We start from the raw sequence: 13,870 nt of genomic DNA, 5'->3' as shown, positions 1-13,870 counted from the left end.
TATGTGCAACCAAACCCACCCCAAGATGTGAACATTTTGAACAACAAAATCCAGCCCATTACCTGTTCAATCGCAAAAGTAGAAAAGAAAATAACGAACAATCGCCTTCAACGCCACCGTTGCCATTAATCCTCACCGGCAAACCTTCACCACCATTGCCGGAGAAAGGTGGGGGCCGCCGTCACAGGTGCGGGTGACCCATCACCACCGCCTTCATCCACCGTCACCGACACACCGTAGCAAAAAAAAAAAAAAAAAACAACCACCGAGAGATGAAGATGGATCTGAGAGATTTGAGGGTGGTTGTGGGTGGCGGAGAAGGGTGGGTTTGTGGTGTCGCCGGCGAAAGAAAAATGAATCTGAGAGATGAAGATGGATCTAAAAGATTTGAGAGATAAGAGATGAAGATGAGAATGAATCTGAGATATGAGAGAAGAGAGATGTAAATTAGAGATGAGATAGGAGAGAGGAGAGAGGTATGTTAAAATTCAGAGACTTTAAATGAAGAAAGATGGGAGATTAGACATTTGAAGGGAATTACCAAAATACCCTTTGTTCTGATTGGTTGAGAGTGGTTATTACAACTGGGGATGTTTCCTATTTTAGCGCTCCCATATACATATATATACATATTATATATATACTTACATTATATATATATATATGGGTTAGGTTAACGTACAAATGCCCTTATCGTACATTACGTACGCGATCATCTCAGCCGTCAGATCTTCATCCCACATTGAAATCGCATGTTGGTTTTTTATAACAATTTCGCATGTTGGTTTTTTAACATGTTATTTCATCAAAATTATCACATGCGATTTCATCCATGCTATTTTATAACATGCGATTTCACTATATCGTACGTATTGTACGTTAAGGGATATTGTATTTTACACTTTCACTATATATATATATATATATATATATATATATATATATATATATATATAGGGCTGCTAGAATGAGAACCACCCCGAGTTGTAAGAACCGCGAGAACTACACCCCACGGAGCGCCGTTCGCCATGATTTTTTTTACAAGTAGATGTGTGTATTATAAACACAGCCGTAAAAAATCATGGCGAACGGCGCTCCATAGGGTGTAGTTTTTTACACCACAAGTTTGGTGTTTTTTAATTTTTTTTCTTTTTTCTTTTTTTTTTCACCAAACTTGTGGTGTAAAAAACTACACCCCACGGAGCGCCGTTCGCCATGATTTTTTACGGCTGTGTTTATAATATACACATCTACTTGTAAAAAAAAAATCATGGCGAACGGCGCTCCGTGGGGTGTAGTTCTCGCAGTTCTTACAACCCGAGGTGGTTCTCATTCTAGCGGCTCCCTATATATATATATATATATATATATATATATCTATATCTATACTACTTTATAATACATATCAGAAGGACTTCTTAAAGTCCATAAAAATTTCCTTAAAACACCTTTAATGCACAATGTACAAGTTTTTAAGCACAAACAAACACATTTATAACCTCACTTTCCAATATTACCCTTACTAACTCAAACAAAAACACATTGATAATGATCCTACCGTCCATCACTTCACACGGATCATGATCAAACCATCCATTACTCTTCACACGGATCATGATCCCCAATTCACTTTTGAAAGCTGTACTTGTCTACTCGCCAGATCAAAAGCTTCCAAAACATTTCCCCCAAATTTCTCTATCTGCATTTTCAAATTTCTCTCAACTTTTCCTCTCATCTGCGTTCTCTCCTGAGTGGTGTAGATGAATCGAAGATAACAATCAAAGGGAAGATGACGATCGACGTTAAATTGAAGGTTCAGTAGGTCTGGCCGGTCTTTCGTCACCCTTGGAGAGTTGTTCATCTCTCTTGGTCGTGTTTTGGCCATCCGAGAAGCAGTGGTCTATTAGCCTTCAATGGGTGCTGAAGAGGTAAGTTTTTTGTCTAATTTAGTTCAGATGATGTCGATTTTAGACTGGATTGAAACATGCAAATGATTTGGGTGTTTTATAGTTACGATTGAGTCTAATCTTGTACAAGTTTGAACAGTTCTAGGGCTTGATGGTGCTTTTGTAGAGAAACTGACTAGCAATATGTGGAAAACGACACCAATCTGTGTTTTTGGGTGGTTAGTGATCCATATTTTATATTTTAATAATTATGCTAATTTAAGTGTTTTGTTATGGGAATGATACATTTATGAATCTGAATTAAACTATGAAACCTTTATAGTTTGTATCTCAGTAGATTGTAACTGGAGTTTACTGATTACTGGTATTGTGTTCTTTCTTTTATGAGCATCTTACATTTGACAATCTTAATGACTTATATGGATTAAATTTGGTGAGATCGTGCGATAGCTTACAAAATGATGTTGCTTTAGGTTTTTTTAAGTTAGGAAAAAGCTTGGATTTAAAAAAAAAAATTGTTTTTAATTTCGTTTGGAGCTTTTCAAGAACTGTGTTCTTTAAACAGTTTATAGTTGACCCTAATTTGTGTTCCAATGCATCTTACTAGGTGTTTTGATGCTACAAAAAGCAGAATTTTGAGACCTTAAGAAGCTGTACGTTTTTTTGCGAATCTTTATTATAACTATTTATATCGAGAAATTAAAGATTACAAGTAAAGGTCAACTACCGACATCTATTTTGAAATCACGGGCTGCGAATTTTCTAGAATGTGCTCGTGTTGTGATACCGTGCAAGACGGAGTTGTAGCTGACCCTGGTAATACTGGTAAGTGAAAAACTCATTTTTAGACGTTGCAGTTTCATTTCTTTTATCAACAAACGGGTTGACATGGGCTACGTTTAATCTTTTACGGGTCAAGTGGTTAAGCTAAAAGATTTAACTAAAAAGGAAACAAGTCTGATAGGATTAGCGGATTCGATGTTTTTATGTTTATAATATTTTTGACAGAAAATGAGGTCAGTGAGGTGAGTGATCTGCCAGCATTTCGTGAGTATTCTGTTGAACAACTAAGAACGGCTACATCTGGATTTTCTATCGAAAATATTGTGTCTTGAACATGGAGAAAAAGCCCCTAATGTGGTCTACAAAGGGAAGTTGGCAAATCAAAGAAGAATTGTTGTCAAACGGTTTAATAGATCTGCTTGGCCTGATGCTAGGCAGTTTCTGGTATATACGTTACATATAAGTATTCTTTTCTACGCGAATGTTTATATTCATATAAATATATCGTATAATGATATTTATGTATTATAACAGGAAGAAGCAAGAGCGGTTGGCCAGCTTCGAAACCCTAGATTAGCTAATCTGCTTGGCTGCTGTTGCGAAGGTGATGAAAGATTACTTGTTGCTGAATTTATGCCACATGAGACTCTTGCAAAACACCTATTTCACTATAAGTTAGTGACACTGAGGTGTTTTTTTTTTTTTTTTTTCAGAAATTTAATTAATAAACATTTTCGAAGTTGAGGTTTTTATATAACTTGTTTATGTATGCATATGCAGGTGCCATCTCATGTATTAATGGGCATCACACAAGGCGGGTCGGCTATGCCTTTGACTGCACTTGGAGAAGCCTATTTTTCATGCCTTGATACAACCTCCTAAACCATGTTATCCAAAGTTCTGGATTGTCATTGTGATATTAATGGTTTTATTCACATGTAAACTACCGGATCTGATTAAGCTTAATGGCATTAATATTATCTTAATCTTTAACAAAAGTTATGATGTTTGCTTCTGGTTTCTAGGGTGTGAAGAAAAAAAGAAGAGTAAAACTGAAAAATACTTGAATTGGCAGTTGGTCAATGAGACTAAACCTATATGAGTAGGTTAAAATACTTTAAATAATAATCGTACTCACTTATTTGTTTCAGAGTTTGTTAATTAGATGATTAAAATACCGACGAGGAATCCAAAGGAAGTTGAAAAAGATCAATAAAATGAATTCTACAAGAAGGCATTCAACGAGTTTCATGATCCTCTTGCATACGTTCACTTCACAACTAAGGTATTTACCATTTTAGTTTGTTTTCAACAAACTGCATATTACATACTAGCTTGTGTTTTATTGATTATAGTTTGTGCAGGGTAAAGTGGGATTTAGAAGTGTAATCTACATCCCTTGAATGGTACCAAAGAACAATGAGGATGTAGTAAATCCTAAGACAGAATATACATTTGTACGTGAAACATGTATTCAATTCAGATGATTTTGATGGCGAACTGATAAATTCTCTCATTTATTTTACGTTCAAAAATTTTTGTTACGTTCAAAAATTTTCTTTAAGTCATAATAATTAAAAAAGTTGCCTCAAAAGTCAAATTAAGAATGTCTATGAAACGGTAATTGATCTGATGATGCCAGTCAATTTGACATTAAATGAAAAGACGTTTATCAGTTTTAGAAAAATATCTATGGAATTTATTAGAAAAATAACTATGGAATTAGAATTCTTGAACACTGGTTATTTATTGCAGACGAAAGCCCATCTTTGGTCCACTGTGCTGTTTATGCTGGGGCAGGGTGGTTCCCACTGTTTAATTGGCTCCGAGGTTTGTTTAAGAGTATTGGACCGGGTTTGTGGGATGGCCGTCAACTAGAATGAGTATGGCAGTTGTTTTTTTAGCTTCGTGTTTGTTGGTTTGCCCATGGATTCCCCGTGATTGGATTCCGGTTATGCCATCCCGAATTTGGCCCCCGTTGTCTGGTGTGAATATTACTGTTTTATTGCTGCTGGGGACAGGTTTAAAGCTGGTGTTCAGGTGCGGGAACTGGTACAGTTGGGTGTGTGGTGAGTTTCGAAGCTCGGCTTTATGCCTATCTATGAAGTCCCACACTAAACAATTTTGGCCTGCTGTGTTATGGGCCAAAACCGTGGCCCAAATGCCTCTCCAAGGCCCTGGTTTAGCGCTGGGTAGAAAGGCCCAAAGTATGGTTTTACAGCTGCAATGGAAGGCCCAATTCTGGGTTTTAAAGCTGCTAAGTAAGGCCCAATATGGTATTTTTTGGTGTTTCGTGAAGGCCCAGGTTTGGGTGTTGTGGATTATAATTGGGCTCAGAAGCAGACATGTTGTGATGACATTGAAGACCTGTTACATGGACCTTTTGACTGCCACATTGGACTCAAGCGTCGGGCTTTATAGCTGTTTTTTGGGCCTCGGGTTTATGGGTTTTTTGAAGGCCCAGATTGGGTTGGATATATGTTGGTGTAGCGGTTTGGATAGGCTCGCTGGAGGTTCTCTTTGGGCCGTTGGGAGCCCCTATTTGGCCCGGGTTATTCACTGTTGGCACTGGTTAGCTACAAACCATGGTGCAATGTGGAAAAACGGTTATCCGCAAGCTGAAAGCCGGGAGATATGGATATATAAAATGGAGTTTGGATATTTATAGATGCAACTATATCTTATACTATTGTGGTATTCCTTGATGTAGTTCGCCTTGTTTTGATAGGCACTTTTGTAAAGGTTTTTACCAACTTTGGTTAAGTTGCATTTTTAGCGTCATTTTTTGTTACGCTAGGTTTTTTTGTATGCCTAAACTGAGGTTGGATGATTTCTTATTTTTGGTCCCCGAAGTATGTTTTGGGGATGATACGGGGGTATCCCCTTTGACTCTAATTTTTCCTCTGATTTTTTCATTGGTTTTATGTTATGTTTGCCGGGCTTTGCCCTTTATCCAAAAAAAAAAGGTCAAAAAATAAGACACAAACCCAATTCATTTTGCAACAAAAGCTATCTTTACATCAAAGTAGTTTTATGCATCACGTGATTTAGGATTATGTCCATTGAACATGAGAAATAGATTATTAAAAGAAATATATGAATGAATTGGTGGGTTATTTTAAGAGAGGTTCATTGTTGTCTCACTTAAATAATAGAAGTGACAAGTAAAATTTTATTGTCCCACATCGATGAGAAAACCAAAACAAAGTAAAAATGATATTATGATGAAACCTTGTGCTTTTTGGCCCTAATTAATTAAGAAGGGGTAAGTTAAGTATTTTTTTGGGTTTAAAATCGTAGTGAAAAGTGTATATGTTTAAAAATGAGTCTTTAGTTTTTTTTTGTCTAATTTGAAATAAAATTTGTAGATGTTTAACAAGAAGTGGTTAAAGGAACCGAACTAGCCTCATTAGCCACTTAACAAAAACTGATCGAGCATCACTAACTGGTAACGATCTAGCCGCACTATCCAATAAATCAAAACCGATCTAGCCTCACTAACTGCTAACGATCTAGCCTACTAACTAACTGATTAAGAAGAAACCAATAATAGATTAAGAAGAAAACATTATAGGGATGTGTGGAACTGGTACCGAAAATACCAGTACTAAAAATCGCCCGACTCATCACAAATTGTCAACGACCATAACACAATGAAATAATTGTCGTAGCTCATGTACCATAATAATGAATGCGTTCGTGGGCCACTTCAGAATCATCACAAATTGGATAAAGTTGATAGACCATACCAAAATCCATTACTAGAAATGAGATGCACTTCACAAAACATGATTTTTTTCACTCCATACATTGACCACATTTCTAAACCAATTTGGGTGTGTTTACCTCAAAAAAATGCATCATATCTAGCCAAACAAAAACCAACGCAAGAGGAAAGATGAGATTCACGACAATATAAAAGTGTATTCTCTAATTTATGTTCGGGTGGCTTCGAATTTAGGCTTGGTTTCGAGTTTCAAGTAAACGAGTATCCTATTGTAAATCACCACTCCCGCCGCATCGCGCGGGTAAATGGCTAGTATATATATATATATATATATATATATATATAAACATAAATATCAACCATTAAATCAAAACTACCTTCAGTTGTGAGAACCGAGATAACAATTTTCTAACCGTTAGATCTTAAAGATGGATGACTGAGATTAAAAGTAATTAAAACTATTATAAAATTCTTTTTGTCTTATTATATTTTTAATATTTTAATGTTAAATGGTATTTAAGTTAATTTGTTTTTTTTTTGTCTTATTAGATTTATTGTTTTTTATTACCTTTTTTGTCTTATTACATTAATTGTCTTTTTTATTAAACAACATTTTGAAATCAGATTTTTTGATAATTTTTTTTTCGAGATTTGTTTAAAACGTTTTTAAGAGCCGTTTTTTACGCCCCGTTTTACGCCCTGTTTTTTACGCTCCGTTTTTTCGCGCCATTTTTACGGCTTATTTTACGCCCTGTTTTTGTACATTTTAAAATTTACATAAAAAAAGTTTAACGTTTTACGTTAAAAAGTTTTTACATAAAAGTTTACGTTTTACGTTAAAAAGTTTACGTTTTACGTTAAAAAATTTACGTTTTACGTTTTACGTTTAAAAGTTTACATTTTTACGTTTTACGTAAAAAAGTTTAAGTTTTACGTTTTACGTTAAAAAGTTTACGTTTTACGATTTACGTTTTACAATTTACGTTAAAAAGTTTACGGTTTTAACTTTTTTTTTTTTACAAAAACTTTTTTTTGTTCAATTTTTTTTTACGAAAACTTTTTTACGGTTTTAGACCTTTTTTTTACAAAAACTTTTTTACCCAAAACGAACGCACCTAGAAATCACAACTCGGTAGTTATCTCGGATAGATTGAACTTATCATCATCGACTGGGGAAAAAATATAAAAAACCAACAACAAAAATCAAAACAATGTGTGGATTCTTGAAAAAAATGGGGTTTGGCTCAGAGTTCCCAATAATCAAGGCTGCAAAGTGGGGTTACAGGTTCAAAAAACCTACCCTCCACCATCCTTGCCGCATCATCGTTAACAAAATATACGTTTTTTTTTTTTGCATCATCACCGCCCAATCCAATAGATCAAATACACGTAATTGCAGTTATCACAAAATACCAACATAATCAAGAACACAAATCAACAGAATCAAGAACCCAAATCAACCCCCAACATACCAAAATACCAACAGAATCAAGAACACAAATCAAACACAACAAAATAGAGACATGAACCCTACAACAACCAAACTGGACCACCAGGACTCACCACCACCGTCGTCGTCGTCAAAACCCACCACCACCGTCGCCGTCAATCCTCACACAGCCCCCAGCTCCGAAATCGACGACACCACCACTCACACAGCCACCACTTCCAACACCACCGCCGCCAACACCGTTGGGCCACCCCCAAAATCGCCACCACCTCTACCCACCACCCAATCACCGGCACCACCGACATCGAAGCCAGCCAACAGAAGCACACAAAGCATCTCTAATAAACACCCAAAACCCATTTTATAAAGAATACCCAAATCAAGGGAAAACCCAGCACCAAAAACAAACAAACATGTTGCACAGTGTTACTCCCTTTTAGCCCTTTAGCTCTAAAGCATACCCAAAATCAAAAGAAACCCAGCATACCCAAAATCGAAAGAAACCCAGCAAAAAAAATCCAAAAGCCTACCAAACCACCAGGACCACCGCTCTTTTCCGGCAAGGCTGCTTCTGATGGCGGATTATAGTGGACTGCCGGTGATGTGTACGAGGTGTTATATATTTTTGATATATATTTTAAGCCCTTTTTACACTTTTTAGCCAAGTTTTAAATTTATTAAACACGATATTTACTAACACTAAACACACATATGGGCAAGTGCACCCATCGTGGATGTAGTATAGTGTTGGTAAGATACCGAGGTCGTCCAAGGACACAAGAGCTTTTAGTATCGGTTTATCCTCAACGTCTAATCAAATCAAAATGTTAGAAAAGATTTTAAACTAAGAAAATAAAACTAACTAAATGCTGAAAAATAAAATAAAAATAAAAACAGATAGACAAGATGAATCACTTGGATCCGACTCGTGTATTAGTATAACCTTTGATTATTTTCGCACTTTTGCACTTGTTTAAGAGATTATCTTAGTTATTGTAGTAGGCCCCTCTTTTGAAGGCGACGTTACCCTCAACCCAGTAGTTTGAGTCAGCAAGGATACAATCCTAAAGGGTCAGATTATTGAAAGATAATGAATTAAGTTATTAATGCAAATTATGGTAGGCCCCTCTTTTGGAGGTGACGTTACCCTCGACTAAGTAGTCTGAGTCAGCAGGGATACAGTCCTAAATAGCCGGGTTATAGTATTAATAGTAGTTAACTTATGAGGCAGTCAAAGAGTTTGGATCCCCGCCATCCAATACCTTTGGGTATTGAAGGAGATCCTACTAAATTTGACCCAGGTCCCTTGCAGGACCTCTAAACGCTGAACAAGGACAAGACCCTTACCAAACCGTTCCCTTAACCCCCGACCAGGTAGCCAACATACCTCCATATAGACCGTGGAGATATCAATGGTGAAAATCTTTTATTTTATATAGATAGTAAAATAATGCCAAGACACCACGGACAAACGATAAGGAAAAGTCACCTTCAACATAAGCAACTAGTTATTAAAGTCATTAATACAAAACCAAATAAAAAGTGCAAAAGATTAAAAATAAAAAGTATTATACTAAACACTTATCTTCACCAAGTGATGTAAGAGACTTAGGCAAACATGGCCTTGATTGTCAAGAACTCTTACGATCAATCTTGGATCCCGAGACGACTCACACACTCTATGATGGACAATGGATAATGGTGTTGTGATGGTGGTGGGTGGTGGATGAAGTGTGAGAGAGGTGGTGTGCCAAGGGATGAGTTGCAATGAAGCCAAGCACTCCTATTTATAGGCTGAACAGAGGCCTGGGCACGGCCCCGTGTCCGCTGGGCACGGCCCCGTGCCCGTCTGACACTATCTCTCCTCATTAATTGTAATTCGCAATTGCAATTAATGCGCATGCAGTACTTTGGGCACGCCCCCGTGTTCACTGGGCACGCCCCCGTGGTGAGCAATAGAAGCTTCTACAAGTTTGTCTTTTCTGCTGCTTCTTGGGCACGGCCCCGTGCTCGCTGAGCACGAGGCATGTTCAGTCTTCTGCCTTCTCTGTTTTGCTTGGGAGGATGCTGTCGAGGGGTCGGGCAATCCACTTTTGTTCCTTTTCTTGTATTTATGTTAGATTTAGCTGCCTTTTTGCTTCTTTTGTTAATTTGAGCTCATTTAATCCTGAAAATACAAAAGGAAGACAAAAACACACTTTTTCCAACATTAGTACTTAAAAAGGGTTAGTTTTATGCCTCATTTTATGTAATTTATAAGTTACATTTTACACACATCAAATATCCCCACACTTGAACTTTTGCTTGTCCTCAAGCAAAACTCTTTAATATGTGGCTTACACTCCCAAATGGAATGGGTAGAAGAGAAGGTTTTGGCTTGTCATAGAGTGTCGGGAATCCAAGATCTTTATTGGGTTTTATTTTTATTTATTTACAATATTATTCGTCATGATTTATTAAAAACTTTTCATAAGGTAAATTATATATTAAGGCATAGCATACCTTTCTAAAATTCCAGTTATATACAAGTTCACATATCTCACGGGAGAAATCACTCACACTCGGCCGAAGGTGTATTTTTAGTGAATCACTCGAGAGCGGCTTGGAACTTATTCCTACCATAAGCTTGCCAAGCAATTAATCCTCCTCCTTTTTAACTTTATACCTTTGTAAATATCAAGAGGACTTTTTGGGTGAAGGGTTAGGCTTGGGCTAAAGGTGGGTAATTGGGTTAGTGGTTAGTAGAAAAAGGGTGAAAGTCGTAAAAAGCGTCGTTTTCGTAAAACATTTTGTTTTTGTGACTTTTTATTTTTAATGAAGTATTTCTTCAAACAAGCTTTTGTTTGAGGAGCTTTGTTTGTTTATTACTAACTTCATTGTAAATTTTTTTTTAGTCACACGAAAACCGAGCTTGTTACTAAAATAAAGGGTAAAAATAAAAAAGGTTTTTGGTGGGTAAAAAGGGTTTTTGGGTTAAGAAATGAAAAGGTTTAGGCTCAAAGGGGCTAACTAGGGGGAGTTTTTTGGGTAGGTGAAAAGAAAAATAAAAATAATGGTGTTGAAAGAAAAAGGGTCAGTCCTAATGCCTCCATCATTTACTTACTTGGGTTTAAGTTGGTAAGGACCGGGAATGAATTGTCGTGGCAAGTTCTAGAGTCGTAAGAACCAAGCGGCTATTCACACAAGAAATGAAAAATGAGCATTTAGCGTAAAGATGTATATTTGTATGCTCAATAAAGGCTCAAAACTCACTTTTGTGGGAATGGGTTTTTATGTAATAAAGTATATATAATCGAATTTTAACTAGGCTTGTCATGCCGTTTCATAATTTTCTTATGTTGGTTCTTTTTATCACGATGCTATCGGTTGTAAACTTGTAAAAATATAACCTTGATAGTCTTAGAATTCCCAACTTAAACTTTAGACAAGTAAAAAAAATGAAAATTTTTGAAAAAAAATTTGGGGTGATTAGCGGTTCCAATAGAGTTTTGTGTAAGGCTTGTTATTAGGACTTGCAAAATTCAAGGTTTTAGCATCCCCCCCCCCCACACTTAAATTACACATTGTCCTCAATGTGTCTCAAAAATAAATTTTTAGGTTGATTGAATGTGCAAAATGGTGTTAAAAGCAAAAATTTATGTTACTGGCAGTCTGGACACGGCCCCGTGTTGAGTGGACACGGCCCCGTGTTCAAGTTCCAGTAACGAGAACTTACAGAAGTTGAGCACGGGGGCGTGTTCGCTGGGTACGACCCCGTGTCTGACCAAAAATCTGCAGAAATTTGCCAAATAGTAGGTCTGGGCGATGGGCACGGGGGCGTGTCGGCTGGACACGACCCCGTGTGGGTAGTCTGCAAGGCTGTAAAACAGGTTTCTTCTTCCGGTTTTCCTGTACTGGCTTTATTAGTTCTAATGATTAGCACTCTAAGCCTCAATTGTACCTGTTTTATCACTAAACACCATACCAAGCAATACCAAACATCCTAAATTACCATAGTTAATCATCCAAACCATAAAGTAAAAGAAAAATAAAGCAGAAAATAAAAAGTAGTCAAGGAAAGTAAATTGTCTGACACTAGGCACGCAGGCCGGAAATTGTTTTGATAGATAAAAGGGACCTTAACCTGTGGGCTCGCCATCAACCCGCTCCTGCTCCTCCTCCAACCTCCTAGTCCATATCCTCATCGCTGTCATCACCTCCGTCCCATGACCCGCCATATACTCCTGGATGTTCCCGTTGTCGTCTTGTATATCGGTGATGTTTCGTTCGATAGCTCCGACCCGGTGGTATGTATTGTTAGCAAGGTTGTAGGTGTTCCTGGTGCACATGAGGTTTTCCTGCAAAAGATCGTGTAAACTTTGAAGGTTAGGAAAACCGCCTCCTTGGGAGGAGGATTGACCTGGATCACCATGGGGTTGATATTGGTAGTGAGGAGGCGGAGCGTGAAGGACTAGTGCTTCCTGTGGGTTCCATGCATGGCCTTGCATCCTTTGAAAGCTCACTGATCCGTCTTCCGCCTCATAAATTAGGTTCATGGCGCGGCAAATGTGATAACCAACTCGTCCCGACCATTGGCTCCTTTCAAAGGACCTAGGGATGCGCGTGAAGTGCTTGAATATGCGGTACACCCATCCCCCAAAGAAGATAGGGGTTGGTGCACGAGCAAGACGGTTCAAATGCATGTTTCGAAGCAGGAGATATGGAACATCGAGGGCCCTCCGGTTGTGGATGCAGTTTAGGACTACCAAATCTTTCAACCCTACAACCCCGCTACTGTCATGTCTTTGGCTTAGAGAGTAAGTGAGGAGCCTATGAATGTAGCGATAAAGCGGATCCCTCAGCTTAGTATTCTTTGTGCTGCTGGGGTTGTAGTGCCTTCACCGATTTGGGCCCATGCGGCTTGTGCCATAGAGATCGAGTACATTGTCCCACCACATCGAAATGCAACCCCTTCATTGTCAAATGGGACACACCTTGAAGTGAAGGTAAAAGTACTATAGAACTCCATGGTGCATTGATGCACCGACCGAAGCCGAGTGGTCAAGGCAACCCTTAGTGGTCCGGTAACCAGGTTGTTGAAACGGTCGAGCTGGTTCACCAAGGTCAATAGGTCCGTGCACGCTTGCCTTGGGTACTCTTCGGGTCTTGTTTGAAGTATCTCGTATCTTGCCCTAGCATCGAGCTCATTCGCATTAAATCTTGTGAACTTCGACATCTTGATGTTGTTAGATCTAGAGGTAACGTCGAAATCTGCAGAAAATCGCCTCGGACTAGAGCTTTTTCGGGGAAACGGGGCGTGTGGAATGATGTAACTGTTATGAAAAGAGGGTTTTATCCCGACAGTTGCGTCGACACGGCCCCGTGTCCAGCGGACACGGCCCCGTGTCCAGCAGACACCGCCCCGTGCCGAGCAAAGATTTTGAATTTTTTTTAAGGTGTGCTCGTGTGAGTGCTCGTTTTTCCCGAAAACATGGTTAGGAGACTTACCGGTTTCGATGTATACTCACTTGTTTGTAACACACTAGGTATGATGTGGATGCTTTTTACTCATTGACCGTTTGAAGCGAGATCTCTTCTTCCTCCTCCTCAATGGATCCTCGATAGAATTTCAGCCGTTGGCCATTGACTTTAAATGGAATCCCATTTCGAGCTTTAATTTCTACTGCACCGTGAGGAAAAATATGGGTGATGGAAAAAGGTCCTGACCACCTAGATTTTAGTTTACCCGGAAATAATCGAAGTCGAGAATTAAACAACAGAACTTGGTCTCCTACTTGAAATTCATTAGGTTTAATATATTTGTCGTGTAAATTTTTCATTCTTTCCTTATAAATTTCAGAGTTAGAGTATGCAAAATTCCTTAGTTCGTCTAATTCATTTATTTGACAGAATCGATTTTTACCTGCAGTTTCTAAGTCTAGGTTTTCATTTTTTATTGCCCAGTAGGCTCTGTGAGCTATTTCTACTGGCAAATGGCAACTTTTTCCATAGATGAGCTTATAT

At 38.1% G+C, this 13,870-nt stretch overlaps 1 long non-coding RNA gene across 8 annotated transcripts; it reads left to right on the top strand.

Moving 5' to 3' along the window:
• Positions 1–1,651: 1,651 nt before the first annotated feature.
• On the top strand, positions 1,652–5,605 carry LOC110916048. 8 transcript variants are annotated; one of them, XR_002579465.2, is made up of 9 exons: positions 1,652–1,928; positions 2,047–2,125; positions 2,515–2,560; positions 2,674–2,732; positions 2,916–3,134; positions 3,225–3,379; positions 3,471–3,975; positions 4,055–4,147; positions 4,446–5,605. It is a non-coding gene; the product is annotated as an uncharacterized LOC110916048 (long non-coding RNA). The 8 variants fall into 8 exon arrangements; XR_002579456.2 differs by having other exon boundaries at positions 2,515–2,732; positions 3,471–3,628; positions 3,716–3,975; XR_002579458.2 differs by having other exon boundaries at positions 1,653–1,928; positions 2,515–2,732; positions 3,471–3,628; positions 3,842–3,975.
• The last annotated feature ends 8,265 nt before the right edge of the window (positions 5,606–13,870 follow it).

The sequence above is a fragment of the Helianthus annuus genome, chromosome 5 (genome assembly GCF_002127325.2).
Source record: "Helianthus annuus cultivar XRQ/B chromosome 5, HanXRQr2.0-SUNRISE, whole genome shotgun sequence".
NCBI classification, from domain to species: Eukaryota; Viridiplantae; Streptophyta; class Magnoliopsida; order Asterales; family Asteraceae; genus Helianthus; species Helianthus annuus.
This window is presented reverse-complemented; position numbering and strand designations above follow the sequence as displayed.